At 39.4% G+C, this 14,010-nt stretch overlaps 1 protein-coding gene across 1 annotated transcript in view; it reads right to left on the bottom strand.

Moving 5' to 3' along the window:
* The window catches only part of Enox1 (ecto-NOX disulfide-thiol exchanger 1), a 540,384-nt gene that overhangs the window by 325,795 nt on the left and 200,579 nt on the right, over positions 1 to 14,010 (bottom strand). The window contains exon 4 of the mRNA XM_042685602.1: positions 2,756 to 2,862. The gene's annotated coding sequence lies outside the window, so the exon portion shown is untranslated. The remainder of the gene's footprint in view (positions 1 to 2,755; positions 2,863 to 14,010) is intronic.

The following is a 14,010-nucleotide window of genomic DNA, read 5'->3' on the forward strand; positions in this document are numbered from 1 at the left end:
AAACATGTTTGATCTTAAAAGGTACATTTCAATTTAGCCAAATTTGATAGCCATAGGTTTAATAAGCTGCCACAGTGTATGATGACTGCATTTGATAACACAATGACTGCAAAGAAAAAGAAGACTTAGTATGTTAATATGGATTTAAAACTACACTCAATAACCAAATGGCAAAATTGTCCAAGAAGCTGCTCTAAATCCCTGGGGACCCCTTGTTGTTGTCCCTGTCATACTAGTGCTGTGCCCAGTCTCTGTGAGAAAGGGTGGGCACACGTCACTGTGCCTGAGTGCCATTTCAGACAGCATGAGAAGGCTGTTTCTGCTTTAAGCATATGCAGGAAGCTTAGTACACAGTGCACAGGAAGCTTTTTACACTCACTAATTTCTCCCTATTTGCGTCGTTCCTTCATTTTGGAAAGAGCTGTGTTTTGCTCTTAGCTTCTCAGTATTTCAGTGAATTGCTGGTTTGACCCTGTCTCCACCCAGTGGCCTGATACCTGAGCCATCTCCACCCTCTGCAGAAGGGAGCAAGGACCTTTAGCCCTGTCATTCTGAGAGAGTTCTGATCTCTCACCAACCCCCTCCTTGCAGGTTCTGACTTAGAGAAGCAAATGTTTAAAAAGGAAATGTTGAAGAATTCATTGACAGGCTCAGCCTCGCCATGGGAGGTGCCTTCTGATGTCCTGAAAGAAGCCTGCTAGGAAGGCTACATAGGGATTTTTTTTTTTTAATTCCTAGAAGCCATAGAAAAGGGTTCACCTCTGAGGTGAACCTTGCATCATTATTTATTAACCCGGGGGCTTTTGGCTAAAACATGCAGCCCTTTTCTGCATGAAACTTCTCCTTTTCCCTTTCACTTCATTCCTTACCTCTCACCCAGAATTGCAGAAACCACAAAGGTTATGAAGTCATTGCACTCTTCTGGCTATCTGCCTCCCACCCGTTTTTCTTTGCATCTCCGTATCTCAGCTGGCTTCCTCTCATCTCTGTGACTGCTTTTCTCCCTCCCATTCAGTGGGAAATTATGGCTGCTCACAGGGTAGGCACAGGCAAGATCATGGCCTCTCCTGAGACTCAACAGTAGATCCAAGGTAAGCTTGACATACAAATCTCTGCCTATGGTTTTCAAAAGAATAAGTAAAAATGGCTAATAAATCCAAGACGTATGCAACATCCTTTGCCATAAAAGAAGTGTAAATTAAAACAGCACTGGGATTCCATGTGACTCCAATCAGACCTTCAGTCTTCAAAAAAGCAAATGCTGGCAAGGATGGGGGAGGGGGAAGAAACCCTTATATACTGTTGGTAGGAATGTAAATTAGTACAGCCACTAATGAAATTAGTATGCAGTATCCTCAAGAACTTACAACAATGTATCCTATGATCCTCCCTGATACCACTCCTGGGGCTTATACTCACTGGAATGTAAATCAAAATAAAATAGAGATTCCTGCACACCTATGTACATTGCAGCACTATTCACAATAGCAAAGCTATGGGATCAGCTAGGTGCTCATCAACCAATGAATATACAACAGAATATTATTCAGCCATAAAGGATATACTGAAATTATGTCATTTGCAGGAAAATGGATGGAAGTGGAACTCATCATATTAAGCAAAATAAGCCAGACTCAGAAACGAACAAAGAAAACAGACAGATATTTTCTTTCATGTGGGATCTAGATCTAAAAGCAACAAGAAAAGGACATAAACATGTAAAGAAGTCTATTTGGTAGGGAAAAACCAGCAGGAGATGGAAGGTGAGAAAAGAGGGAGCACTGTGAGTGAAGTACATGTAAAATAGGACTAATGAAACTCATTCATAAAAACTTGTAAGAAAGTTAAAAAGGAGAGTAGGAAGAAGAGTGATAAGAAAGAGTAATAGAACAGGTATGTGATCAAAATGCATTCTATGTATATGTAAATTTCACAATGAATTGCTCCCTTTCTACAATTAATATACACTAATAATTTTAAAATGTTCTGATAATGTCATAATTTACAGTATAAAAGTGACTCACCCATAGGGTTCTACCAAACCTCACAGCCCTTCATAGGTCTTAATATACCAAAGCAACCTATGTTCTCAGTTATCTGCTGAGTGAAGAATAAACAAATTAAACTTTAGCCAATCAAACAGCATATGTGAAGGCTTATTTCCCCTCAGAGTTCAAACACACCTTTGGGAGATCATAGATACTTTGTTATAATTAGTAGAGTAATATAATTTTGTCTTAATTTAACCAGCCATAATAAGAATGGGAGTTTGTGCTAATACCAAGGAAGAGAAGGTAATTTTGGAGCCTGAGTTATTTTGTAGGGGGAGAGAAAGTAAAGGGGGTAGAAAAGGAAGTTGCGGGGTCCTGGAACAAATTAGGATATGGAACAGTCTGAGGAATCTAAAGATAACATGAGTACTTAAACATGGCAGTGGGGCAGGAAGTTACAGATGTAACATCTATGTGCTAAGTTAGTGAAACTTGCAATGTGTAGTCTGAAGGCCATCAGTCATTTTCCATCAGACACAGAGAGAGAGACAGACAGACAGAGACAGAGACAGACAGAGACAGACAGAGACAGACAGAGACAGAGAGAGAGAGAGAGAGAGAGAGAGAGAGAGAGAGAGAGAGAGAGAGGGGAGAAAACACCAAAGATATACAGAAGATAGACTAGGCTTGATACTTGGCTGCCCTGATGACAAGAATGGAAAAGCAAAACCAAGTTTGTATTTCATTGGTCTCAAAGTACTCACCACTTCTTCAAAACTGACTCACTTAAATATGACTACTTTCTCCTTTTCTGATGTCATCTGTATGGACCAGTGTTCCTCTGGATTCTATCTTTATGATTTGTTAGCTCCTGAAGATAACAGAAAGTAGAGGGGTGAAGTAAGAACAAGACAATGAATATACCATATAGTAATGCTCACTTAATGCAGACATAATACTCAAGTACTGCTGGTTTGTGATCAGTTTTGTTTCACTTTACAGGTCTAGAATATTGTGAAAAAGCAAAAAATTCAATAATGCCTCTTGGGGAAAAGATGAATGATTACATATGGGTCCTGGGAATGAGATATATCTGGTTATTTCCAAAGAAATTCTACAATCTCCTCCTGACAATCCGAAGAGATTTTTTTTTCAACCACCTCAAAATGTACATAGATACAAAAGGCATAAGATTTGGCCTTTTGAATAAGAAGGGCCATGGGTGATACTAGTGAGCATCATTACTAATTTTACATTACAGTCTAGACTGTAATACTATTTCTGCCTACATTTATCCTGAAAATATTTTTTCACAGCTGTTATATAATTGCAAATGATCTTTTTAAGAGTTTCTTCTTTAAAATTCTCAGCTCTTGAGTACTATGCAATTTATAAAATAATTGAACGTTCATGATCACTTTGGATTTTTATATTTTTGTATATTTAGTTTCAAAATTCAAAATGAGAAAATTGGTACTCAAAGGACAGGGGCTAGAACAGGGACATGCCAGGGGGCACAAGTGACAAAGGCAGGAGGCAGACTAGGTTTTTAGACTCTCTGCCTGATAGGCTTTCTAGTATACTAGAAATGTTTGTTTTATCTTCAGACCAAAAAAATCACTGTTTCTTAACACATTTTTAAAATAGAAAGTAATTTCATATACAACAAAGTAATCCTTGCATTCTAATCAATGTTTATCTATCCAAGAGCTCTAGTGTTAAATGATACCATGGGATGGCAGCATAATAGATCAATCACTTTCTAGGCAAGTGTAAGGCCCTCAATTCAAATCCTAATACTGCTTCTCCTTCCCCTCCCCCCAAAAAAAGAATTATTGCTAGGGGCAGTGGCTCACAACCTGTAATTCCACCTATACAGGAATATAAAAATCTGAGGTAAAAGCATGGGTCCCTCTCTTTTAAAAAATAAATAAATAAAGCTAAAAAGGGTAGAGATGTAGTTAAAGTGGTAGAGCAGTTGAATAGCAAGTGTGAAGCCCAAAGTTCAATCTCCAATATCATTCCCACCAAAAAACCAAAACAAATGAACAAATAAAAAATAATAATACCATTGATATATTGAGACATTGAACTCTCAAAACAAAAAGAAAGAAAATCTGAAACTGCAACATCTCATACCCAGTAATAGTCCAAAGATTTCAAAAGTCAAAGGAGGGCTGGAAATATAGCTGAGTAGTAGAATGCTTGTGTAGCATGCATAAAGAACTGGGTTTGATTCCTCAGTAATACATGTTTTTAAAATAATTTTAAAAAGTTAAAGGAGATTGATCTAAAAGTATATTACTAAAACATCACCCTGGCTGAATCCTAATAATCATTGATAAGGCAACAACCATGAAAGGAAGTATGTCTTTGGATGTTTGTAGTCTTACCCTTTGTCTTTTGCCTTACACCCACCTCTTCAGTAATGTGCCATACTTCTTGAGATTATGTAAAGTATTCCATCCTGACATGTTGACTCCACTAATTAGTCTATAAATACTTGACTTTTACCCACTGCTTTGGTGAGATAATTACTGAAGAAAGGCCAAAGCATTTATGGTCAATCAGATGGGGAGAGAGGGAATATGGTCTTTTAGCCAAGTAAAATGTAAAACATTATGTGGCGAGGCAGAAGCTATTAGCAGGATCAATATCTCTCCTAGTACCTTAATAAATCATTACATCAAAGCTTCGACACTGGACAGAGAGAACTTCAGCTGACCTCCATGCAAGGAAAATAAAATGCAACTGCAAGTAGAATTCCATTTAAATCACAAAGACCTAACTGATGTACAAAGGAGATGACAAGCTACAAAACAAGACTCCAAATTCTGAGTGTATAGAGGAGTTTTGAATCATTAGGGAAGAAAGAAAAGCAGAAAGACAAAGAGCACTGCTCTTCTCTGGGCCGCACATTTATAATTTGCAACTAGTAAATATGTATGAATCTGCTCCGCTGCAGTTCTAGATGACATACTGCTTTCCAGAGATAGCACAGAGCAGAGAAATCAAAGTAGAAGATGGTTCAGCAGTTACAACCAACCTCCTTCCCCGTTTACCAGCTCTCAATCTTCCCCAAGCCTCCCTCCCCACCACACTACCACTTCAATTATCCTCTTCTGGGTACCATTTCCTAAAATGAAAAGCATTTGATAAAAAATGGATGCTCAATATATAGCAAAAAGCATCCTGTGGTAAGCACTCTCTGCCTCACGAGATGTAAATAATATTAATTTTTTTCAGAACATTTAATCATTCTCATTCTATTTGAAGTTCCCTGGAAAATAATGAAGCAATTAAAAGAAGTAACTAGGCATAGGGGTCTAGTTTTCTGTAAAGCTATTTTTCAAATATGTAGCAAAAAAACTAAAGAAATATTTTGTACAGGCTGATGTCATAAAACAGTAGGTTTTCCCTTGAACTTTGTATTACCTTCATTATCAAAGAGTATCAAATACTAATTCTGTTTTGACTCTTCTACAACTTGTACTTTCCTAATTATGTTTAGATTTGTCCAAAGTATTTTTCTTATGAATTCAAATTATTAAATAATGGACCTCTCACCCTCATGGTAAGTTAACAGCTGAGAGCTGAGCTGCCACATCTTACCATTTTGTTTAGAAATGTCACAGCTGGGAAATGAGCAACAACAGAAAGCAAAGTTCCTCCAACATCTTGAAACATCCATTCATGATTGACTCTTTCTTTTACTGAAAAAAATATTTTCAGATACTTAAATAGTGTCCTTAAGCTTGATGATAATTGAATCGAAACAAGTCCACAGAAGAACGTGAAAATCTAAGTGTATACATCTTGAAACTCTAAGCACATGCCATCTAAATATTAAATAACATTGAATGATTTAAATTATAATACATAATAAAGGTTGATAGTCACAAATACCATATGTAATTCTGTGGCAAACAAAGGATGTGATAAGATTTACAAAAGCTATTTCTATTGTCAGGGATCATCAAGGGAGGAAGAGGAAGAGTAGGGAAAGAAATGGGACAATGAGAGGAGGAGAGGAAAATGTAGAGGAGAGGAGACAGGAGAGGAGGAAAAGAATACAGAACTAGTTAGGTGATATTTTAGTAGATAGAAGGGGGAAAGACACACAGTCCAATGAGCAGAAAAAGCTCAAAGCAGCTGTGAAAGTGCAAAGTCCAGTGTGAAGCAATGGTAGTTGACAGTACAGATCAGGATACATTCTGCCCAAACAGCCAGGAGAAACAGTGGCTGAGCTGCAGGTGTGCTAGCTGAAAACGTGCTTATCTCAGAAGGGAGAAATAGGGAGAGTCAGGAGGGTGCACAACCCATCTCAAATCCTGATTTACATAGGGGGGTTGAAGTAGCAAAAGGCCAAGTGCAAGTATCTCTTGCCATCAAAAGCTGGTGGGGTGGGAACTTCTATAAAGCATCAACCCTTTTAGGGAGGGAGCACTAGATGGTTGTTTTAATGGAAATGAGGTGACAGGAGCAAGAGTGAGTTTGGGGGGCAGGACTTCCTGCCTGGGAAGAATAAGGGCAGCAGAGAGAAGTGGGGCTCTGATCTCCTTCTTAATGGACTCTGCTCTTTGTCCCGCTGGAGCAGGAGCCTCACTCAGGAATAACACTTGTCCTACCTCTCATGTCCCTGGCATGGTGGCCCTCCTAAGGCTTAGAGTCAAATCTGCCAGGTTCCAGTGACTTAAAGAAGTTGGGCTGAAAGCAGAGATTTCTTTCATGGCAGGATTATTGGCCAGTTAGGAGTTAATACCACTGGGACTACGCTGTGTATCAGAATTAATATTCTAGCCTTCCATATCATGTCCTGCTTCAGGAGTCGGATGCAAATCAAGGCCCAGTACCCCACTACAAAATAAAATCACTAGAGGAGCTGGAGGTGATTAGAGATGAGCCCACTATGAGAGCTATGTCACAAGCAAAATTGCTTAGAGGACAGTTCCTGTGGTGTGCTCTGGGAGCCAGGAAAGCAACTCCATGTTGAGTTGTCCAGAAGGCAACACCTACTGTCGTGGGCATCTCTGGGGAGAACAGGAAATGTCTTTGTTAGCCGGCAGCTGTCTTTCCTTGGTACCTTTGTGACTGTGGTTAGTTTTTGGCAGAGAGAGGCTGTTAGCTATTGTGTTGGTGATGGCTGGGAGAATTTTGCAGTCTCTAGTCTGAACTATTCCTCTGAGTGCCCTTGTTCAAGCAGCAGCTAATTTGAAAACAATTAGCCGGCTGCTCACTTTCTTGAGGCATAGCAGGGCTGGACAGGCTATCAGGCAGGGCCAAGGAAAGCCAGAATACTGGAACATCAGATCTGGATTTGTACTGGTGTCAGAAAATGTCAGCTCTTCTACCCCTGATCACAGTGAATTAGTTGCTTATTTGCTTTATTGGTTCTAGCAGACTTGCATTCATTTATTTCTGCCTCTGTGACAGAGAGACATTTCTAACCTTTCAACACTAAATAAATTGGACAATCCATTGTTTTTCTTTCACTCTTCCCACTCTTTCAGGTAACGGGCAGAATAGACCATTATAACAAATTGAAATGGGAAACCAACAAAATAGATAAGGGGATTAGAGAGTAGTATACTTTTATGAAGAAGCTATTGGGTTTGTTTCTCAAGATGGCAACTTGTTTTACCAGTTAGCCAATACAGACTGAGATTCCTTTCTAATAAAGGACACATTTCTACAGCTTGCATTCTCTCCTGCAAGCTCTTCCCTTTTAAAGGAAGGAAACAACTTGAGAACACTTCCCTTTTCTTCACATTGCTTATCCTTCCTTGCTCTTCTCTGCAAACCATTTGGCTTCCATAACCAAAAGAATGGGCCACAAACAGTATAAAAATGTTACTAGCGACTTGTTCAGCATATTGCACTACCCTTTTAGCAAAACCTAGCACTATCAGACCTGCTACAAGTCTCTTCAGAATCCGAATGGGAATGGGCCACAACATGGTCACAAGGAACTCACTCAGTAAGGCATACTTTCACCTGCTGATCACACATACTCCAGTGACAGAGATCACAAAAACAATCCTAAGCCACTCTTATTTAGTGTATTTATCTGCCCCCACCTCCTTTTTTCCTTTTTCTCTTGTACTAGTGCTAGGGTTTGACCTGTGGGCCAGGGAACTATACCTAAGTTTTACCATTCTAGACTGATGCTCTACACTACTGGTACCACATCTCCAATTCCATCTTTTTGCTGGTTAATTGGAGATAAGACTCTCACAAACTTTCTGGCCTGGGCTGGCTTGAACCATAATCCTCAGATCTCAGCCTCTTGAGTTAAGATTACAGGCATGAGTCACTGGCACCTGGCTTCCTCCCCTCCCCCTAAGGTTTGATGTTCTTTACAGAGATCTTTTTGTGCACAGTATTCTGGGCTCAACTTTAACTAAGGACATGGAAGAAAATATGCAAATCAAAGGGTCATGAAATAAACTGATGGGCTACAAACTATAGAGTGTATGCTCAATGGTTCTCAAGCAGTTTAGGCAATTTCTGGAAAAAGACTTAAATATGTTTCTAATGTCTGTGAGGTGTATCTAAATTATCCTGAATCATAATTATCCAAAGCTCTGAGACAAGAAGGAGAATTAGAACTGAAGTGACACTGTAGATGGTTTCAAGTTAGTTGCCAGTGGTTACATAGAGAAAAAGGCCAGACAGAGCAGTTGAAGAAGTTGAGTGGCAGAGAAGAGCTGAGCAGAATGTATGGTAGCATATATAATAATAAGAAGACACATTTCTGGGGGCTGGGAAGGTGGCTCAGTGGTAGAGTGCTTGCCCTGCATGCATGAGGCCCTGGGTTCGATTCCTCAGCACAACATAAGCAGAAAATCAGGAAGTGGTGTTGTGGCTCAAGTGGTAGAGCGCTTGCCTTGAGCTGAAGAGCTGAGGGACAGCACCTAGGCCCAGAGTTCAGGCCCCACCACCAGAGGAAAAAAAAAGACATACTTCTGACTGATTACCAAATGCCAGGAGCACAGATCACAATGAAAAGTAACAAATTTGACAAGTTACATAAGTTACTTTTTAGAAATAATAAAACAAAATTCCCCATTAATGAAATGCTTTAATTATATCCTAGGGATTTTCTTTAAAGCTAATATATGATTAAGCCAGGCAGGATAGTACATACCTATAATCCCAGCACTTAGGAAGCAGCAGCAGGAGGATCACTGTTTGAGGCCAGCCTTTATTGCATAGAAAGACTCTCCCTAACCATATATTCAAAAAAGTATTATATGATTAAACTAAAAGTTTCAATGAGTTCAAAACACTAGGTGAGAAATACCAGTTTTCCTTCCCCTTCAGTTCCACTTTCTAAAAGTATATACAGTTTCATGTACAATCTTGGCATATATAAACAGATGTGTGCCTATTTACACATGAGCATATTGGCTGGTACATCCTTAAACTACATGGAAGCAATTATTATTTCATACAAATATGCTCATTCTATATGAATATTCTTGTGGCACTGTTCTATATGATTGGCATAGATTCGTTTGTTCAATTTAATTGGCTGTTATAATTTGAATAGAATACATACTCCCTGCCCCAGGCTTATGTATTGGGAGTTGTATTGCCAGCCCTTAATGGACCTTTAGCAAGTAATTGGATCTTGAGGGCTCAGACCTAATGTACGGATGAATCCATTCAAGAATACCAGGTTTGATGGCATTATTGGGGAGTGGCGAAAAGTAGGAGAACTGGGTCTCATTGGAGCAAGTAAGTCATGACAGATGAGCCCTGGAAAGATGTATCTTGTCCCCTGCCCCTCCTCCTTTCTGGCTGCTATTAGGTGAGCAACTGTGGTTTCCCACACCCTTCCACTGTGACGTTCTGCCTCATCACAGTTCTGCCATGATGAGGCCAAGTGACTATGGAAAAAAAAACCCCAAAAACCTCTGAAAATATAAGGAGAAACAAGTACTTCCTTCCTTTAACTTGTTTCTTTCAGGTATCTGTCACAGTGATGCCAGATCAATATAGTGGCTACAGGATATGCTACTGAACAGGTAGGCTTCTTATTGTGTACTTTTTAATTACTTCCAAGTTTGGGCTATTACAAAAATTATTCCATATATTCTCATGTATTTTCACACACAGAAAATGACTCTTAAACCCATTCCTTTCACCCAGTCACATTTGACTAGATAGCACTACACTACTCTGGATAGCTCTAGCTGTACAGTAACTCAAACAACAATTGAAAAATATTTTCTTGTCTTAATTTTGTTCCCATCATTAAGAAGGCTATGCATTTTAGTTATTGCATTTTTCTTTGAACAATCCATTCATCTTCTTGGCTTACTTTCTTCCATTAGGTTGTTACTTTTTATAGAGTAATACTTTTCTCACTTTTCCATTTGTCAACTAGCTTTGGCTTATTTAGGAATGGGGCAGACTTCGCAAAGAGAGCGCATCATAAACAATGAGCCAGGGTTTGTGATACAGATTGCCTGGTGCCAGTATGATGTGCTCTGATCCGGTGCTCCACTTGTCTTGGGAAACAAGGTCATCTAGACTAATTATTATAAATATCATCAAGTTTCATGCCATCACAGAGGCCTGCTATAAAGTGGTGTCCTTTTACGGGCAGTCTCTAGTCTAATTCTCAGCAAGGGTCTGAATCAAGAGTGCTTGCTTCATAAATCTAGAAGACACTCAAAAGTCAGACAATATTTTTGCTACCCAACTATTTGTTTCGCTGCTTCCCTATTGACAATTTTAGTAAATATGAGAGTTAGAAGAAAGTGTATAATCGGAGGTCAGAGCTAGAGATAAATTATTTCATTGACAGAAAGAATTTAGCCAGTTTCTAGGATTATTTTTGTTTCTTCACAGTGATTACAAGGGACCTTATATTTCAGGGTTTTGATTACAAGGGACCTTATATTTCAGGGTTTTGTGTGCAACACCTTGTCATAATCACCAAGTAGGATTTATTCTGCAAAGCACTGCCCATATTTCCCACTTGTTTGCAAAGAACACCAACGACCCAGAGCAGACAAAGATTCTTGGCTGCTCTGGTGCAGAGGAAAATGTGGTATGGTGGGGTATGTGGGGATATGTCCCAGCACTGGTGCAAGGTGCATATGCTGACTCTCCAGTTGGGTAACTAATACGTACAATCAGATCAACTCTCCCTAGAGTCTCAGTGTTCTCATCCCTAGCCTGCAGACAGGCACAGCACTAAAATAAGCAATATCACAGAACAGCAGCATTCACAGAGAGAAAGAGGTCATATAGGAAGTAGCACCTGGTATGTGCATGATAAGTTTTGAATAAATGTGCTCATTGGGTATAATGGTTACTAGAGACAGCAATATAAATTAAGAGTGTGATGAATAAATGCCCAGAAGCGGAGCTGTTGGGTCATAATGTAGCTCTATGTTTAGTTCTTTGAGAAACCTCTATACTGCCTTCTAGAGTGGTTGAACCACCATACATTGCCACCAACATTGTAATAGAGTTTCCTTTTGGCTGTATCCTTGCCAGCATTTGTTGTTTGTTTTCTTGATAATGTTCATTCTAACTGGGGTTAGGTGGAACTCAGTGCTGTTTTGATTTGCATTTCCTTTATGGCTAGAGATGCTTAGCATTTCTTCATGTGTCTATTAGTCATTTTTACTTCTCACTAAGTCATTAGCCCATTTATTAATTGGGTTGTTGTTTCTTTGAGGGTTTAATTGTTGAGGATTCAATTTTTTTGAGTTCTAAGTATATTCTGGATATTAAGCCCTTGTCTGATGTATAGCTAGTACAAGTCTTCTCCCATTCTGTGATCTTTCCATTTAGCTCGTTAGCTATGTCCTTTGCCATAAAGAAACTTTTAAGTTTGAAGTGGGGAAAACAAATGAAGTAGAACAGTGAGTGAGGGGCAGAGAATGCAGTGAAGAATTCATTGCATAAACCACAAAATTCATCAAAGTAAGGGAAGGGGTAGGTTGAAGGGGAGTGAGAAAGGTGAAGGTGTGACACTGATCAAGATGCATTGTAGTCACAATTTGCTTTGTTAGATGGCACCTCCACTGTACAACTGCAGAATAATAATTAAAAAAATATTTTAGTCTGGCAGAATTTGGCAGTGATAAAAAAGGAGTGTGATAAAGTCCAGTAGGCCTTATAACAGAGCAGTAAATACTATCAGACACAGAGCCCCAAAAGAGCAGTCAAGAAATACAGGGAGGAGTGGTCAGAATCTTAGTGAGAGGCTTAGAACAAGCAAGAAGAAATGTTGTATGACTTCCAAAGGTGGGAAATTGCTCAACGAAAACACTGTGGCCTCAGGGATCCAGAGTCAGCTGGTCTGAATGCCTTTGGCTAGGAGTGAATTGCTTGAAATGTGTGGCTTACCAGAGTTAACCTCTCAAAACCTCCCCAGTGCCTTCTGTTTATTTAAATAAGACAATGTTTACTTGTTCTTTGCTCTCAATTAGTAAATTGAATCAGTTGTTATCAAAGAAGTAGATCTAAACTCTAAGAAAGAAAAGTTGTACTCTAAAAGTTTGTCTTTGAGGCACATATTATAAAGATAAAACTTAGTCTTGCAGAAACACCCGAAAGATGGGAAGACAGGATAAAATCAAGGTACCTACCTACATGTTCAAGTTCATTGCAGCACTACCCTAGTTCACAACAGCCTAGTTATGGAAACAGCCCAGATACCCTACAATGGGTGAATGGATAAAGAAAGTATTACATATGCATCTATACACATACCTATGCATATATACATACATATATGTGTGTATAAACATAAAATGAAATTTTATTCAGCAAAGAAAAATAAAATTGTGTCATTTTTAGAGAAGTGGATAGATCTAAAAAAAATCATACACAGGGTACATGTGGTCACTCATATGTAGATCTTAGATCCAAAATATAAATTCTCATGTAAACACAGACATATGCACATCTAATGACCAAAGCTACTAAGGTACAGTATATAAAAGAGTGAAACTTCGTTCAATAAAGTAATTATCAGGAAGCTGAAACATGTTTTGAATGGAGGAGAGCAGATAAACAGAAAAGGGAACCGGGAACCATGACAAATATACTCATAAAACTCAATGTATGTATGTGAGACAGGAAATGGGAAATTTGGCATGACTGATGAGGAAAGGGGTTTGTGGAAGGGGCAGGAGAATAATGGAAGGGGTGACTGATCAAGATGTGTTGTACATATAAATGGACATAATTGTAACTCCCTTATACATCCATTTGCAGCTATATACATATGTATACCCATACATACATATACACATACATTTAAAAAAAACATGCTGGGGCTGGGAAGGTGGCTCAGTGGTAGAGCGCTTGCCTTGCATGCCTGAGGCCCTGGGTTCGATTCCTCAGCACCACATAAGCAAAAAAGAAAAAAGCTGGAAGTGGCACTGTGGCTCAAGTGGTAGAGCGCTAGCCTCTAGCTGAAGAGCTGAGGGACAGCGCCCAGGCCCAGAGTTCAGGCCCCACAACTGGACCCAAAAACATAAAACAAAAACATGCTACACAGGATGGTCCCTGTAGTCCCTGGATCACATGTGCTGAGAAGGCAGAGTCCCAGTTCTGTTACCAGTCATATTCATTTCATCTTTGCAAGTGTCATGAACCAACACCACCCTGTCCTCTCTTGACAGAGGAACACAATGACCAAAGATCAGCAAGGTCTCCACACTCACAGGCCTGAGTTTCCTATGAGGAGGAAACAGCACATACAATAGACTAAGCAAGTAAGAGGAAATACACCAGCAAATGCAAAGTGCTAGGAAGAAGGCAGAAGTGGGTACTATCACTATGACAGGTGGAAGTCTACTCAGGAAGTGACATCTAGACGGGAATTCAGTGATGACACAGAAGGTAAAGGGCAAGCCATCTCTAGGGCAGAGAGAAGGCAAGAGTCTGGTATGTTCACGGCACATAAGAGAGGCCTGAGCGCTGGGTTGGAGTGAGAATTCAGAGAAAACATATTGTGGGCAAAAAACAATTCTGAATTGCAATGCTG

The sequence above is a fragment of the Dipodomys spectabilis genome, unplaced genomic scaffold (genome assembly GCF_019054845.1).
Source record: "Dipodomys spectabilis isolate Male_0828 unplaced genomic scaffold, ASM1905484v1 ptg000095l, whole genome shotgun sequence".
NCBI classification, from domain to species: Eukaryota; Metazoa; Chordata; class Mammalia; order Rodentia; family Heteromyidae; genus Dipodomys; species Dipodomys spectabilis.